The sequence below is a fragment of the Tupaia chinensis genome, unplaced genomic scaffold, assembly GCF_000334495.1.
Source record: "Tupaia chinensis unplaced genomic scaffold, TupChi_1.0 Scaffold000392_1, whole genome shotgun sequence".
In the NCBI taxonomy this organism is placed as follows: Eukaryota; Metazoa; Chordata; class Mammalia; order Scandentia; family Tupaiidae; genus Tupaia; species Tupaia belangeri.
Window position 1 is genome coordinate 1,079,163 of NW_006159894.1, and position 14,563 is coordinate 1,093,725.

A 14,563-nucleotide genomic window follows, 5' to 3' on the forward strand; every position below is an offset into this window, starting at 1 on the left:
GAAGATATCCTGCAGTAGTGTCTTTTAGACAGTGGGTGAGGGGAACAAGGAGAGGGTCCAGAATTCCTCTACACATTTATGCAGAAGCTCTTCTCCTGACCTCACCTTAATCCCAGATTGACTTACTTGCCAGGTCTAAGGTAACCCTTCTGTTGACCTAAGAGAAATGCTGAAGCAAAGTATATAAAGAAAAAGAGTTTATTTGGGTCAAAGTTGAGGATGGCCACCTGACTGTCACAATCCAAGTTACCCTGAATGTGTGCACCGAGGTCTCAGATTTCAGGACAATTATTTAAAATGACAAATGGGGAAGGGAGTTGCACAGCTTGTCAAATTTCACATCGGTTGGAAGGCTATAGCAAGAGGTCTTGTGCAAAGCTGATTGGCTAAGTACAGTAAGGGGAACCCGGTGAGCTCACAGTCAGAGGAGGTCCATGTGTCATCGCAGACAAAGGGTAAAGACAGCCAGTCTATTCTAGAACTGACTGCTGAGAATAGAAATACCTAAATATACTAGCTCTTTGTCACAGCTCGTATATGTGACTGGGACCTCCTCGTCCATGTCTCCTAGACTGATAAATATTCTCATGTCTCATTCAGTTGGGCTGATTGCTTTTATCTCTCACTTCAGATGTCTACTGTGGCACTCTGAGCCAGTAGGGGACTTTTTCATTTTTTATTTTTGAGGTGTACTAACTCCAAAGAAATAAAACTGAAAGTTATGGTTTTTTGTTTGTTCTTTATTTGTTTTTAAATGCAACAACACCATTGAGTTGTTTTATTGCCAAATGGCGTCACATGTATCTTTACATTTTTGCTCCATTTTAAAGACACAAACCTAGAGGGACCAGCAGTTGGTGTAATGGCTGTGTCGCTGGACTCCCATGTAGTCAACTGTGGTTCGAGTCCCAGACCCGGTGGATTATACTCACGCCAGGCATGTGTGCATGAGTGCCTAAGATCCTGAGAGGAGAATGGAGGAGAAGGGATTGTGGCGTGGCCATTCCCCCTGGGGGGTGATTTCTCACTTTCTATCTCTCTCTGTCTGTCTGGCAAGTGCATGCATCCTATAGCAAAAACCTCTCAAAAAAATAAATAAATAAAAGAAAAAGAAACAAACCTGGAAATCAGAAGTGACCTATTAGGGCATGGTTTAACACTCCACCCAGCAGTCCCAAACTCAACATAAAGGCCTTACCCCTCATCATTAAACTCAGGCAATTAGACATGCTTATTTATCTCCTTCTTTTTCTCTGAGAGCCAACAGACCTCAACTCAAGTGTAACTTGCTATTTTTTTTCTAACTGGCTACCTTGAGATATCAAGAGTCTTTGATTCCAAGACCAGAAAAATCCAACCCAAATCACAGTAACTATATAAATATATACATATATATACTCATACAATGATAATGGAAGAAGCATAACAATAGAGTTGTCGACAGATATTTGGAATCTGGAAAGTCAAGAAAGGAACAGAGCTTAGCAGAGTAGAAAAGCTGAAAATTAAGTGTCTCTTCCATGAGAAGTCAGTCAACTAACAACCAAGGGCTCCCACAAAAGCTCAGGAAATGGATGTGCCAAGTACCTCATAGGTAGAACCATGGAATGAAGTTTGACATCAGGGAACTGGGTGACCACCTGTACTCATGACATCTATTTTCTCTGAGTATTCTGCCAGCTTTTGGTCAGCTACTTCAAATCCCATAGGCTTATTCTCTTTTAAATACTGAGTGGTTGGAGGCCAGCAGGTGGCATGATGGTTAGGGTGATGGACTTCCACATGGTCAACAGCAGATCAAGGCCCAAACCCAAAGGTTTGAAAATCACACAGGTGCACATGTGTGTGTGCCAAAAAATACCAAGAGGAGAATGGAGAAGAAAATTATCCCCAGGGGATGATTTCTCACTTTCCCTCTTTCTGTCTCTCTCTATCTCACTGCAGTGAACACACAGGCTCTATGGCAAACACATTAAGAAAAAATGAAAGAAAAGAAGAAAAAAAAGAGAAAAGAAAAAAAGATTGAGGGGTTGGAGCCAGCAAATGGCATGGAAGTTGAGGTGGCTGAATTCCACATGGCCAACTGCACAGTTTAAGTACCAGACCTGGTGGCTTGAGAATCACACTGGGCATTTGTGCATCCTTGCCCAAAATCCTAAGAGGAGAATGGAAGAGAAGAGATTCTGGCATGGCCATCCCCCTTGGAAGTTGCTTTCTCATGTCCCCCCACTCTCTCTATCTCTGTCTGCCTCTGGCAAATGTACATGTCCTACAGCAAAAAATAAAGATAATATTTTTAAAAAATTATTTATTTATTTGTATTTGTATTTTTTTAGAGAGAGATATTTCTGCTGTATGGCACATGCACTCATCAGAGAGACAAAGACAGCGAAAAATCATGGGTGAGGCCACGCCAAAATCCCTTCTCCTCTAGTCTCCTCTCAGGATCTTGAGTATGCATGCACATGTGCCCAGCATGAGTTTTGTTTTGTTTTGTTTAGAATTATTTTATTTAACTTTATTTATTTATTTACTTATTTTTTTATTTGACTAGAAAGGGACAGAGTGAGAAAGAGAGAAAGAGAAAGAGGGAAAGTAAGAAAGCAAGCCTCTAGGTCCAGGACTTGAACTGTGGTTGGCCATGTGAGAATCTAGCGCCCTTAACCACCATGCCACCTGCTAGCCCAAGAAGTGATTTTTAAGCCACCAGGTCCAGAACTCGAGCAGTGGTCAACCACTTGAGAATCCAGCAACATAACCATTATGCCATCTGCTGGTCCTCCCCCCCACATTTTTTTTTTTTAAAGTGAGACATTTTGGAATTTGGGAGCATCGTGTTCATAGACAGTAGAGGCACCATAAAAATGAGGAGACTGGGGGCCAGCAGGTGGTGTGGTGGTTAAGGGTGCTGGACTCCCACATGGCCAACCATGGTTCGACTCCTGGACCTGGAGGCTTGCTTTCTCACTTTACTTCTCTCTATCTCTCTCTCACTCTGTCCCTCTCTGGTCAAAAAATTAAATAAATAAATAAAGTTAAATAAAAAATTATTCTTTTTAAAATTATTTATTTATTTATTTATTCATTTACTTATTTTATTTTGACCAGAGAAACACAGAGAGAGAGAGAGAAAGTGAGAAAGCAAGCCACAGGTCTAGCATTTGGGGATTGAGCTTAAGTTGACATTCCAGCAAGATTCCGGCCCCCTTCCCTGCTCTTCTTCCAGGAAGCTGCAAGTCAAGCATAAATCACCTCCCCCTTCCCTGAGCTAGGGGACTACTTCTCTAGGGAAATGGGCATCCTCCTAGAAGAAGTCAATAGATCTAGAAGCTGGGGTTCCCCTCCTAGCCACAACACCTCCTCATCAACCAAATCTACCCACATGCCAACAGCTTCTACTCACCACTCAGTATCTTCTCACTTAGATGCTGCCAGGGAGGGGCCAGCCCATGGCCTGATGGTTAAAGCAGCAGGATCCTCCATGACAGACATGTGGGTCAAGTCCCAGACCCAGTAGCTTGAAAAATACACCAGGAAGGGCCTGCAGATGACTTAACAGCGACATCACTAGATTCCCATATGGCCAGCCACAGTTCAAGTCTCAGATCCGTTGGCTTGAAACTAGTGCCAGATGCATATGCAGGTGTGCCCAAGATCCCAAGAGGAGAAAGGATTGTGGTGTGGCCTCCCCCCAGGGGTGATTTCTCACTTTCCCTCTCATTGTCTCTGTCTCTGTCTTTCTCTCTGGTAAACACATGTGCCCAAAGGCAGAAACCTCTTAAAATAAAAAGAAAGAAAAAGAAAAACACACCAGGCATGTATATGCCCAAAATCCCAAAAAGAGGGAGAGTGGAGGAAAGGAGACAGGATTGTGATATGACCATTCCCTATCTGAGGGGGTCTCACTTTCCCTCTCTCTGTCTCTTTCTAGAGAGTGCATGTGTCCTCTGAGGGGAAAAAAATGGAGACAGCAATGACCACCAGACGCAAGAGGAAAGAAAGAGACCAGAACAAACGAGATAATGATAATAAAGTCAGAGGACAAGGGAAATTCATGGAGCTAAAGATCATGTTAATAAAAAAGTATAATTAATACCCTTAGACAGGTGTGAGAGGAAATTGCATCCACCAAATAAAGAAGAGTAAGGTAAGTAAAAGCAGCCAAACAGAAAGAGCTCTTAGAAATGAAAATTATTTTAGAAGAAATCAAAGTAATAACATTCCTGAAACAGAAGTTAAGTATAGCCACCCTGAAAGGAAAAATTAAAACAATAAACAGACTAGGGCCAGCAGATGGTGTGGTGGTTAAAGAAGCTGGATTCCCACATGGCCGACCACAGTTGGAGTCCCTGAACTGGTGGCTTGTTTTCTCCCTTTCTCTTTCTCTCTCTGGTCAAATTCAAAAGTTGTAATAACAAATGGAATTAAATAAGTAAATATCTTTTTAAAAACTATAAACAGACTCATGTCAGTTTTGGTCACATTTTCACCAAATACATTCAGGGCAAGTAAGGATTTGCCACCAAATGAATTCAAGTCTGGCTTTGATACCGAAGAAGTGAAGATTTTTAAAAATCGTAATTTTGGTTTTCAGGAATTTCAGGTAAGTGTGTGTGGCCAAGTACTTGTTGTGGAGTCTTCCTAACAGCAGCGTTGTGGCCCTGACAGGGTCACAGTCTTGATGTTCTCATCTCTATAGCAGACTTTCTGAGCCAAATTCAGCTAAGGTCAAGTTCCAGCTAATTCACTACACTTCTCCACTTGCCAGGGCAGTGAAAAACACGTGCTTCTCTGCTTTTCCCTCAAGGGGCTGCTGTTTCATTGATCAGAGTAACTCACGTTAGTTGAGTGTTGATCAAGACCCACAGAAAAAGTCCTCACTGGACAATGATTGTGAAATGACTTATCCGGGTTTGTGGAAAACCAACTCCTACTGTTTTTCTTTCTTCTTTTCCTTTCTTTCTTTCTTTTTTTTTTTTTTTTGGAGAGGTTTTTGCTATAGGGCGCATGCGCTCACCAGACAGACAGAGACGGAGAGACAGAAAGCTCGAAATCCCCCCCCAGGGGGGATGGCCATGCCGCAATCCCTTCTTCTCCATTCTCCTCTCGGGATCTTGGGCACGCACGCACACACGCCTGGCATGAATTTAAGCCACCGGGTCCAGGACTCGAACCGCGGTCGACTACGTGGGAGTCCAGCGACATAGCCATTACGCCAACTGCTGGTCCCGTCTTTTTTTTTTTTTTTTGGTAGGTTTTTGACACAGGGTGTGTAACATAGAGTGTGTCTCTCACCACAGAGAAATAGAAAGATGGAGACATAGAAAGGGAAAGTAAGAACTCACTCCCTCAGGGGGGGAAGGCCATACCATGATCCCTTCTCCCTCATTTTCCTATTGGGATTTTGGGTATACATGTGTGGCATGATTTTCAAATCACCAGTCTGGGACTCAAACCATGATTGCCCTGTGGAAATCCAACACCTTAAACATGGCGCCACCTCCTTGCCTGTTTTTCTTCTTTTTAAAAAATTTTACTTATTTTTTCCATGAGAGAGTAACAGAGACAGAGAGAAAGAGACAGATACAGCACCTGCAATAGGGTTTTGACACTATGAACCACCCTCAGCCTCATCCAGCCCTGGATCATGGCCACGTGGGCGCCCGCCACATTCAGGGAGGTCTCCAGATGCAAACCCAGAACTCTCTCATGTGGGTTAACCTTCCCAAGCACCACATTTTACCTCTGTGTCACGGTTCAATCTGTTTTCTTCTTTTTCTCTAGAATTATTTTATGATGTTGATGAAAAGAAACAGCTTTGGACAAGTGGAGGGGGCTTCTGAGGAGTCGCGAGGGGCTGTCGAGTTAAAGCTGTGGAAGGGAGGCGGCAGTGCCAGAACTCAAACTGAGAAGATTCTTCTGCTGACTCTCAACCTTTCCTGGGAAAATGGATCATTCCAGGAATACCGAGATGGGCTCTATGGCCAACAACACAATCACGCAACCTTCTCACCATCACCTGCGACCTCAGCTGCACACTCCCATGGGGGAGGAGACATGAGGATGATGACTATGACCTTCTACATTGGCTTTAAGAATGTGGAACTATCGTTTTCCAATTTAGTGATTAATACAGCTGGAGAAGTGGCTGGAGCTTTTGTGGCAGTGTTTTTACTAGCAATGCTCTATGAGGGACTCAAGATAGCCCGAGAAAGCCTGCAGCGTAAGTCACAAGTCAGCATTCGTTACAATTCCATGCCTGTCCCAGGACCAAATGGAACCATGCTCATGGAGACACATGAAATTGTTGGGCAGCAGATGCTGAGCTTCCCACACCTCCTGCAAACAGTGCTGCATATCATCCAGGTGGCCATCAGCTACTTCCTCATGCTCATCTTCATGACCTACGATGGATACCTCTGCATTGCGTCGTAGCCAGGGCCAGTACGGGATACTTCCTCTTCAGCTGGAAGAAGGCGGTGGTTGTGGACATCACAGAGCACTGCCCTTAACATCAGACTCCATGGTGTGGCCTTACTGATTGCAGTAGGGAGCAGTTCGAAACTGGAAGACATGGTTCCTCCTCCAGTCATCCTTTTTTGCTCGTGTTTCTTTACACACACACACACACACACACACACACACCTGCTCAACAGAGGTCTCGTTTACAGTCTTTGAACTAAAGGGAGAACCTCCCAAACCATTTTTTTCTAAACTAGACAAGATTCCCATTTCTCCTGAGGAGAAGCCACCCCATGAGATGTCTTCTTCCCCATCACCCTAGATCTAGTTATATGCTCTTGTCTAGTCCAGGTAGCTTTCTATTCAATGACCAGATCATCTGTTTCCTCTTCTAATCTTCTGGTCTTTATTTTTTCATTTTAATTTGATGTGCTTTTTTTTTTCCCCTTGGTCAGTGATAGGAAGAAATTCATTTCAGCCAGGATTGATGACACTAAGGGAAATTCATGCCCAACTAAACCTAGAAATCAAAGTTAACATTAGAAAAAAAGTTTCAGTCTCTGAACTCAATGAGTGGAAAATAAGTGAGTATTTCTCTGGGTGTGGTATGTTGCACCAGAATCATTGCAGTGTGCCAAGGGGTGCTTTGACCTCCGTACAGGCCTAGAGCATGCAGAGTATGTATTCTTTACTCAACATTTTGATTAGAATGAACTTGCCAATCAACAATAACAACAAAAATGACAATCAATTCAAAAAATAGATATTTTTAAATAAAACCATTGGTATTTTACTTTGATTTGGTACCTTGGTTTGTCTCATGCTGAATAAAGCAAGAGTTTGAATTATTTTTCCCTATTCCTGTATTTGTGTGTCTGCCCATAATCCAGTGATTTTCAATCCAGTGATTTAGCATGGGACAAATGTGTTCATTGGAGAGGAGAGAGACAGAAAGAATAATGAAAAGAAAAGTGCGAAATCACCTCCCCCGGGGAGGGTGGCCACACTGCAATCCCTGGGCATGCACACACACATGTCCGAGTGGATTTTGGGCATGCACACACATGTGCCTGGTGTGATTTTCAAGCCTCCAGGTCTGGGACTCAAACTGCAGTTGGATATGGGAGTCTAGTCCCTTACTCACTACACCACCTTTTGGCCCCAGACTTACTATTTCTTAGATGGGAAGCACTTGATTTTTCTCTTGACCCTTCCTTGGGCATTTTAAATAATTTTGAGGTGTGTTGAGAGCAGAAATAATGTCATAAATGAATGATTCTGCTATCAGCTATCTCACTAACACTACTTTGTGTCAACACTGTGAATTTAAATTTAATGCTTGAAGTTCAGTATTACGGTATCAAATAATGAGTGTGAGGTAGGTATTGGCAGCACTTATTAAGTAGAAATTTCACTTAAGGTTCATACATTTAAAGCTTCATTCAATAGTAATTCTTCAAATACATTTTCTAATGTGCTACTCTGGTATTTTTAAAAAGTGATGCATATTCCTTTCTCAAAGCTGTTTCTTTTCTCTTTCTTCCTTTCTTTCTTTCTCTCTTTTTTTTTTTCTTTTTTTTTTTTGTAAATGTGATTCTTTATTAAGAAAGAGATTTTGGGACGGTTTGAACAAGACGAAGACGAAGACGAAACCGGAGCCAGGCGCGGGCGGTGGATGCTGTTCCATCGAGAGCCGAAGATGGCAGTGAATGTGTACTCGACCTCAGTCACTAGTGATAAGCTAAGTCAACATGACATGCTGGCCTGGATCAATGAATCTCTGCAGTTGAATCTGACAAAGATGGAACAGTTGTGCTCAGGGGCAGCTTATTGTCAGTTTATGGACATGTTGTTCCCTGGCTCCATTGCCTTGAAGAAAGTGAAATTCCAAGCAAAGCTAGAACATGAATACATCCAGAACTTCAAAATACTACAGGCAGGTTTTAAGAGGATGGGTGTTGACAAAATAATTCCTGTGGACAAATTAGTAAAAGGAAAGTTTCAGGACAATTTTGAATTTGTTCAGTGGTTCAAGAAGTTTTTGATGCAAACTATGATGGAAAAGACTATGACCCTGTAGCTGCCAGACAAGGTCAAGAGACTGCAGTGGCTCCCTCTCTTGTTGCTCCAGCTCTGAATGAGCCGAAGAAACCTCTCAGCTCTAGCAGTGCAGCCCCACAGAGGTCCATTTCAACACAGAGAACTACTGCAACTCCTAAGGCTGGCCCAGGGGTAGTGCGAAAAAAATCCTGGTGTGGGCAACGGGGATGAAGAAGCAGCCGAATTGATGCAGCAGGTCAATGTGTTGAAACTTACTGTCGAAGACTTGGAGAAAGAGAGAGATTTCTACTTTGGAAAGCTAAGGAACATCGAATTGATTTGCCAGGAGAATGAGGGGGAAAATGACCCTGTGCAGCAGCGGATTGTAGGCATTCTCTGTGCCACTGATGAAGGCTTTGTGATACCTGATGAAGGAGGCCCACAGGAGGAACAAGAAGAGTATTAACAGCCTGGACCAGCAGAGGCACATCCAAATTCTTCACTCCAAATCATGTGCTTAACTGTAAAATACTCCCTTTTATTATTCTTGGAGGACTCACTGGTTTCTTTACATAAGCAAAAAGTACCTCTTCTTAAAAGTGCACTTTGCAGAATTTTCACTCCTTTTCCAATAAGTTTGTGTTAGGAGGTTTTCCCTTGTAGCAGAGCAGTATTAACATCTAGTTGGTTCACCTGAGGAACAAAGAGGCTGAGCATGAGGCTCCCGTGTGGATGCTGGTCACAATGAAGCTGAAGAAGGGGTTTTATGTAATAGCTGAGGTGGTGACCTCAGTAGAGAAATGTAAAGACTGAATTGAATTTTAAACTAATGTGAAGTCTTGGCAGAGAACGTTTTAATAAATAAATACCTTAAGAGTATTTAAAATATGCTTCCATATTTCAAAATAGAAAATATAACACAACAGGAGTTTTTATGTGTTTGACACTGTGTCTGGGAAGGAAGGGCCAGACCTTGGAAGTTTTGGATCCTGCAGTTGCAGGCCTTGCAGGACTGCTTGAATCTTTACAGGCCTGGGCTTTGGCCCAAAGAGGAAATTTTAAGTTTCCCTGTAAAGCCATTTGGTGTCACTGACCAGTAGCATCCTGCTGACAAGCACGAGGCATTGTTGCCTGGATGAATAGAAGGTGTGTTTCAGCCTTGAGTTGAAGAGCTCGATTTTCATTGAGCATTTATCTGACAATTTTTCCAACTACTCCTGAAATTTCTATGTATTGTGTTTTCTTAAGAAATGAGGTGTGTCCAGATTTCTAATCTAACAACTACTTTTAGGGACTTGCCCACATCTCTGGGATTTGAATGGGGGCTTTGCCCCATTTTAGTGCTTTCTCAGTTTACATTTAACGGGTTTCTCTTCTCTGTTCCCCTTGCCCAATGGGAACTCCTCTTTGGCTCCTTAAAGTTTGCTGCTTAGAATTGGAAGTACAACTGACGAGTGATCATGCTGCAAGTTCTTTCTGGACCTCTGGCAAAGGGAGTGATCAGTGAAGGCCATCATTGCCTTGGAATCTGCAAGACTTGGGTGTTTTTGGTATCTTCTGTCCACAGCTCTCCACTGTTACCCGAATACTTTGCCAGTGCACTAATCTCTTTGGAGATAAAACTCATTAGCTTGTTACTACATGTTAATTTTCTTTTACAGAAAATAAAATACGATGTCTGAATTAATTATTAATATTTAAAATATTTCATTCCTTAACTCTCCCTCATTTGCTTTGCCCTTGGCTGGTTCAGTTCCTTTGTTTGGCAGAATTCAACAAAATATGTGTCACCCACTACTGAGATTGTTCAGCCCCTGGATGTATTTGTATTGATTTGTTTCTGGTGGTAGCTTGTCCTGAAATGTGTATAGAAAGCAGGTATTTTATGATAAAATTGTTGTGTAGTGCATGCTTTGTGTGGAATTCAGAGGAAAACCCAGATTCAGTGATTAACAATGCCAAAAAATGCAAGTAATTAGCCATTGTTCAAATGACAGTGGTGCTATTTCTCTTTTGTGGCCTTTTAGACTTTTGTTGTCCCTAAATTCCATTTTATTGGGAACCCATTTTCCACCTGGTCTTTCTTGACAGGGTTTTTTTCTACTTTAAGCAGTTTCTAAATAAAATTCTGTATTTCAAGAGAAAAAAAAAAGAAAGAAAGAGATTTTGGCCACTTGTAGTCTAAGCTCCCAAGAATAACAAGGATGGCTATGTGGAGGAAAAGGGTCTGCTCACTGTAGGTACAGATGTCAGGGGCTGAGGAAAATCTGGCCATCAGTAAACCACACTTAAGTTTCTCCAAAGAGAAAGCTGGGCTTTTGCCCTTCCTGCCTACTACTAGCTGATTCCACTGTAGATCAAAGGTCTCTCCTAATCTTCAAAACTACTTCCAAGAAACCACAGATCTTTAGAAACAAGGATTAGTGATTTCATACCTACTGATAAATGTATGCTTGGGTAGACATAACACAGTTGGAGTTGAACAAATGTTTGTGAAATGATGAAGTATTGACCAGGAGAATTTACTACGTGAGGTAAGGCCAGACATGCCACCTAGCATTCAGCACTTCAAATTACCTGCCCATACCAGGTAGTCCTCCTTACACAATACTTCCTTAGTTTAAAGTAGAGATTCTCAAAGTGTGTGATCGCCAGACCATCAGCAGAGGAACATCAGGTGAGAACTCAGATGCCCCTTTGGGGGCTCTGGGTTGGAGACTAAGCAACTAGTGTTTTAACAAGCCCACTAGGTGATTCTGATGCATGCTAAAGTTTGAAAATCACTGGATTATGGGCAGACACACAAATACAGGAATAGGGAAAAATAATTCAAACTCTTGCTTTATTCAGCGTGAGACAAACCAAGGTATCAAATCAAAGTAAAATACCAAACTTTTAAAAAAGAAAAGAAAAGAAATAACAAGTCTGGTTTTCTTTCTAAGTTTGAAAAGACATAATTCCTTTTTTTCAGTAAGCAAGTAATGTAACATAATACAAAATCTGAATCGAATTTTCCCAGATGGTTCCATGTATATTAATATTAACAATATGCACAGTCACTGCAAACATACATATTCAACAGTTTTTTAAAATGACAAAACATCTCTTACTGATCATCTAAGTTTAATTTAGATATTTTGAAGACATGGCTTTTTTGCAAAGCATTCTTGTAAATGATATTAAGGTTTCCCACACTGATTAATTTTTTTCCAAAGTACTTACCTCAGCTCAAAGTATATTACATAGACTGCAGAGAGGAGTTCTTAAACTCAGGTACTTTCTCTCACTCAGCCTCTGCTCCCTGCCCCAGGCCTTCCTGAAATCCCCTTCTCCTTGGACTTAAACAGAGAGAACAAAACAAACCAGGGCCAAATGGTGGCACAGTAGTAAAAACAAGATGCTCTGCAAGGCTGACCCACAAGGGAAGGTTCCAAGTTCATGTCCAGAGACCTCCCTGAATACGCCAAGCACACATGTGCCTGTGATTCGGGACTGGCTGAGGCCGGGGTGGATCACGGCATCAGACTCTGTTGCAGGTGCTATTTCTCTGTCTCTCTCATTCATAGAATAAATGGAAAAATAAACCTTAAACAAACATACAAAGAAAAAGTAAGGCAGAGAATAGCAAATCAGCTACAAATAGGGGAGAGAAAAGAAAATGGTGGGAAGAAAGACTAGAGGAAAAAGGAAAGGAAAAAGATATAGGAGAATGATTCTATTTATCTGTTCAGTCAGTCCATTTTTTCTTGCACTGAAACTGCTATGGTTAATATGGGAGAAACACCATTCAAAATCAATGGATGCTGGAAAATAACACTGAGGGGAAAAGTAAATGTAGAATGACCTTCTTGAATTTCTACTATTCTTCCTGTTAACATAGGGATTAATCAGATCTCTGATTACCAGTGAAATCAGTGAGCAAGGACTAGCGTAGTCCTCATTGTTTATCTCCCATCATCTAAATATCTTCAATAAATCTCTGTTTTCTCCTGTTTAATTGAGAAAGTTGAAGATTTGTAGCTGTTTTTGAGTTGAAAACCAGCAGATGCTATGAGGAATTAAAATTTTAAAAAGTTCACAGGAAAGAAGCATTATGAAAAAGCTATATGCAGAGCCAGCCGGTGGTATGGTGGTGAAGGTCCTCGACTCCCACATAGCTGATCACAGTTCAAGTCCCAGACCTTGTGGCTTGAAAAATCACACTAAGTGAATGTGCATGCATGCCCAAAATCCTGAGAAGAGAATGGAGAAGAAAGGATTACAGCGAGGCCATCCCCCCTCACTTTCTTTCTCTCTCACTTCCTCTCGCGTGCGCGAGTGCACACACCCTACGGTAAAAATCTTTAAAAAGAAAAAAAAGGCTATATGCATCATCTTTCTCTCTCTCTCTCTTTTTTTTTTGCACCAAAATAAACTCTTAATTTCTTTTCCCACGGACTTTTTTTTTAAATTAAAATAATTTGTAACCAAAACTTTAATCCCAAGGATTCTCACAAAACATATTGTTAAGATCCTGAGATCAATCTAACCATTGGCGACGCAGAAAAGATGACAACAATGCAATTACATAAAAGGCTTTTATTTTTCCAGCTAGCTGGTGTCCGAGTTTCTGCGACGCAGCAGGCTTTCAATAAGGACCCAGAGCCTAAGATAAAGGGATCTTTTATAGCTCTGAATCGCAATGTAGGAAGTACAGTCAGTAATTTTCCACTTGAGGGAAGGGGGTGTGTGAAAGCTAGCTGTCACTATATGTTTAGGTTTAGATTAGGACTTTCAGTTGAGGTCAGGGCCCACCTGCACTTTGTTTATTTATGTGGTCTCAGACTCCTCGGGTTCTGTCCTTGAGGGTCTAACATGGTAGTGGTTACATCAATTTGGCCTAACAATATTACAGAAGGGGACTAGTAGGAGGCATGGTAGTGAAGGCGCTGGGCACTCCCACATGGTCTACCACAGTCTGAGTCCTGGATCTGGAGGTTTGCTTTCTCATTTTCCCTCTCTCTTTCTGTTAGCCCCTCTCTGGTCAAATTAAAAGAAATTAATGTCTAAATAAAATTAAATAAATAATTATTTTCTTAAAAAAGAAAGGTATATTACAAATGACAGTATAAAAAAAAAAAACTTGCACAGTAACTCAAAATTCAGCTCTATAATGTACCATTAAGCTGGACATTGGTATTTTGAAAATTCAAATTCCAGGGGGAAGCTATGCTCTAAACTTCATCTTCTAGACTCCCATAATATTCAAACAAGAAGCTGTTTTAAAGCTGAGGTGTGTCCTGGCCTGTTCAGGGAAGCTATGCTCTAAACTTCATCCTCTAGACTCACAGAATATTCAGACAAGCACAGTGGAGTAGAGATTTTGTCACACAATGACGAGAAACCACGCAGAGGCACAAGAAACATGAGGAACCAAGAAAATATCTCTCCCCTAAGGGAAAAGAACAATCCCTCATCATCCACAGACGGTACAGTAGAACTCATAGAAATGTCTGATAGAGAATTCAGAATATTCATGGTGACAAAACTAAACGAGATACAAGAGTTGAGAGATAATGAACTCCAGAAGATGCAGGAGAAAAGATAAAAAAGTTCCAGGAGGTGTTGAAGTTCTCACATGATCTGAAAGAGGAAATACCAAGTTCCAAGAGGTGTTGAAGTTCTCACATGATCTGAAGGAGGAAATACACACCATAAAAAATAATCAAATGGAGTTATTAGAGATGAAGGCTGCCATTCAGGAAATCAAAGCCTCCCTCGAAAGTATTAAAAGCAGAATAGTTGATGCAGAAAATTGAATCTCGGATATGGAAGGCAAAAACCTCTGATCTAGAAAACAAAACAAAACAAAACAAAAAGCTGAGAAAATAACTCCCCAAAATGAGAATACTATATGAGAAATACTAGACAGCATTAAGCGCCCAAACATCCAGATAATCAGTATCCTAGAAGATAAGGAAACTAATAAGGGCATTGATAATCTATCCCATGAAATCTTGGAAGAAAACTTTCCAAATCTACAGAGGCATTCAAATATCCAGACCCAAGAAATGCAAAGGAC

The 14,563-nt window shown here is 41.3% G+C and overlaps 2 pseudogenes; both read left to right on the forward strand.

Annotated features, from left to right (window-relative positions):
• Positions 1–5,799: 5,799 nt before the first annotated feature.
• On the forward strand, positions 5,800–6,854 carry LOC102480017 (high affinity copper uptake protein 1 pseudogene; annotated as a pseudogene).
• A 1,307-nt stretch (positions 6,855–8,161) lies between these two features.
• Positions 8,162–10,355, forward strand: LOC102480432 (microtubule-associated protein RP/EB family member 1 pseudogene; annotated as a pseudogene).
• The last annotated feature ends 4,208 nt before the right edge of the window (positions 10,356–14,563 follow it).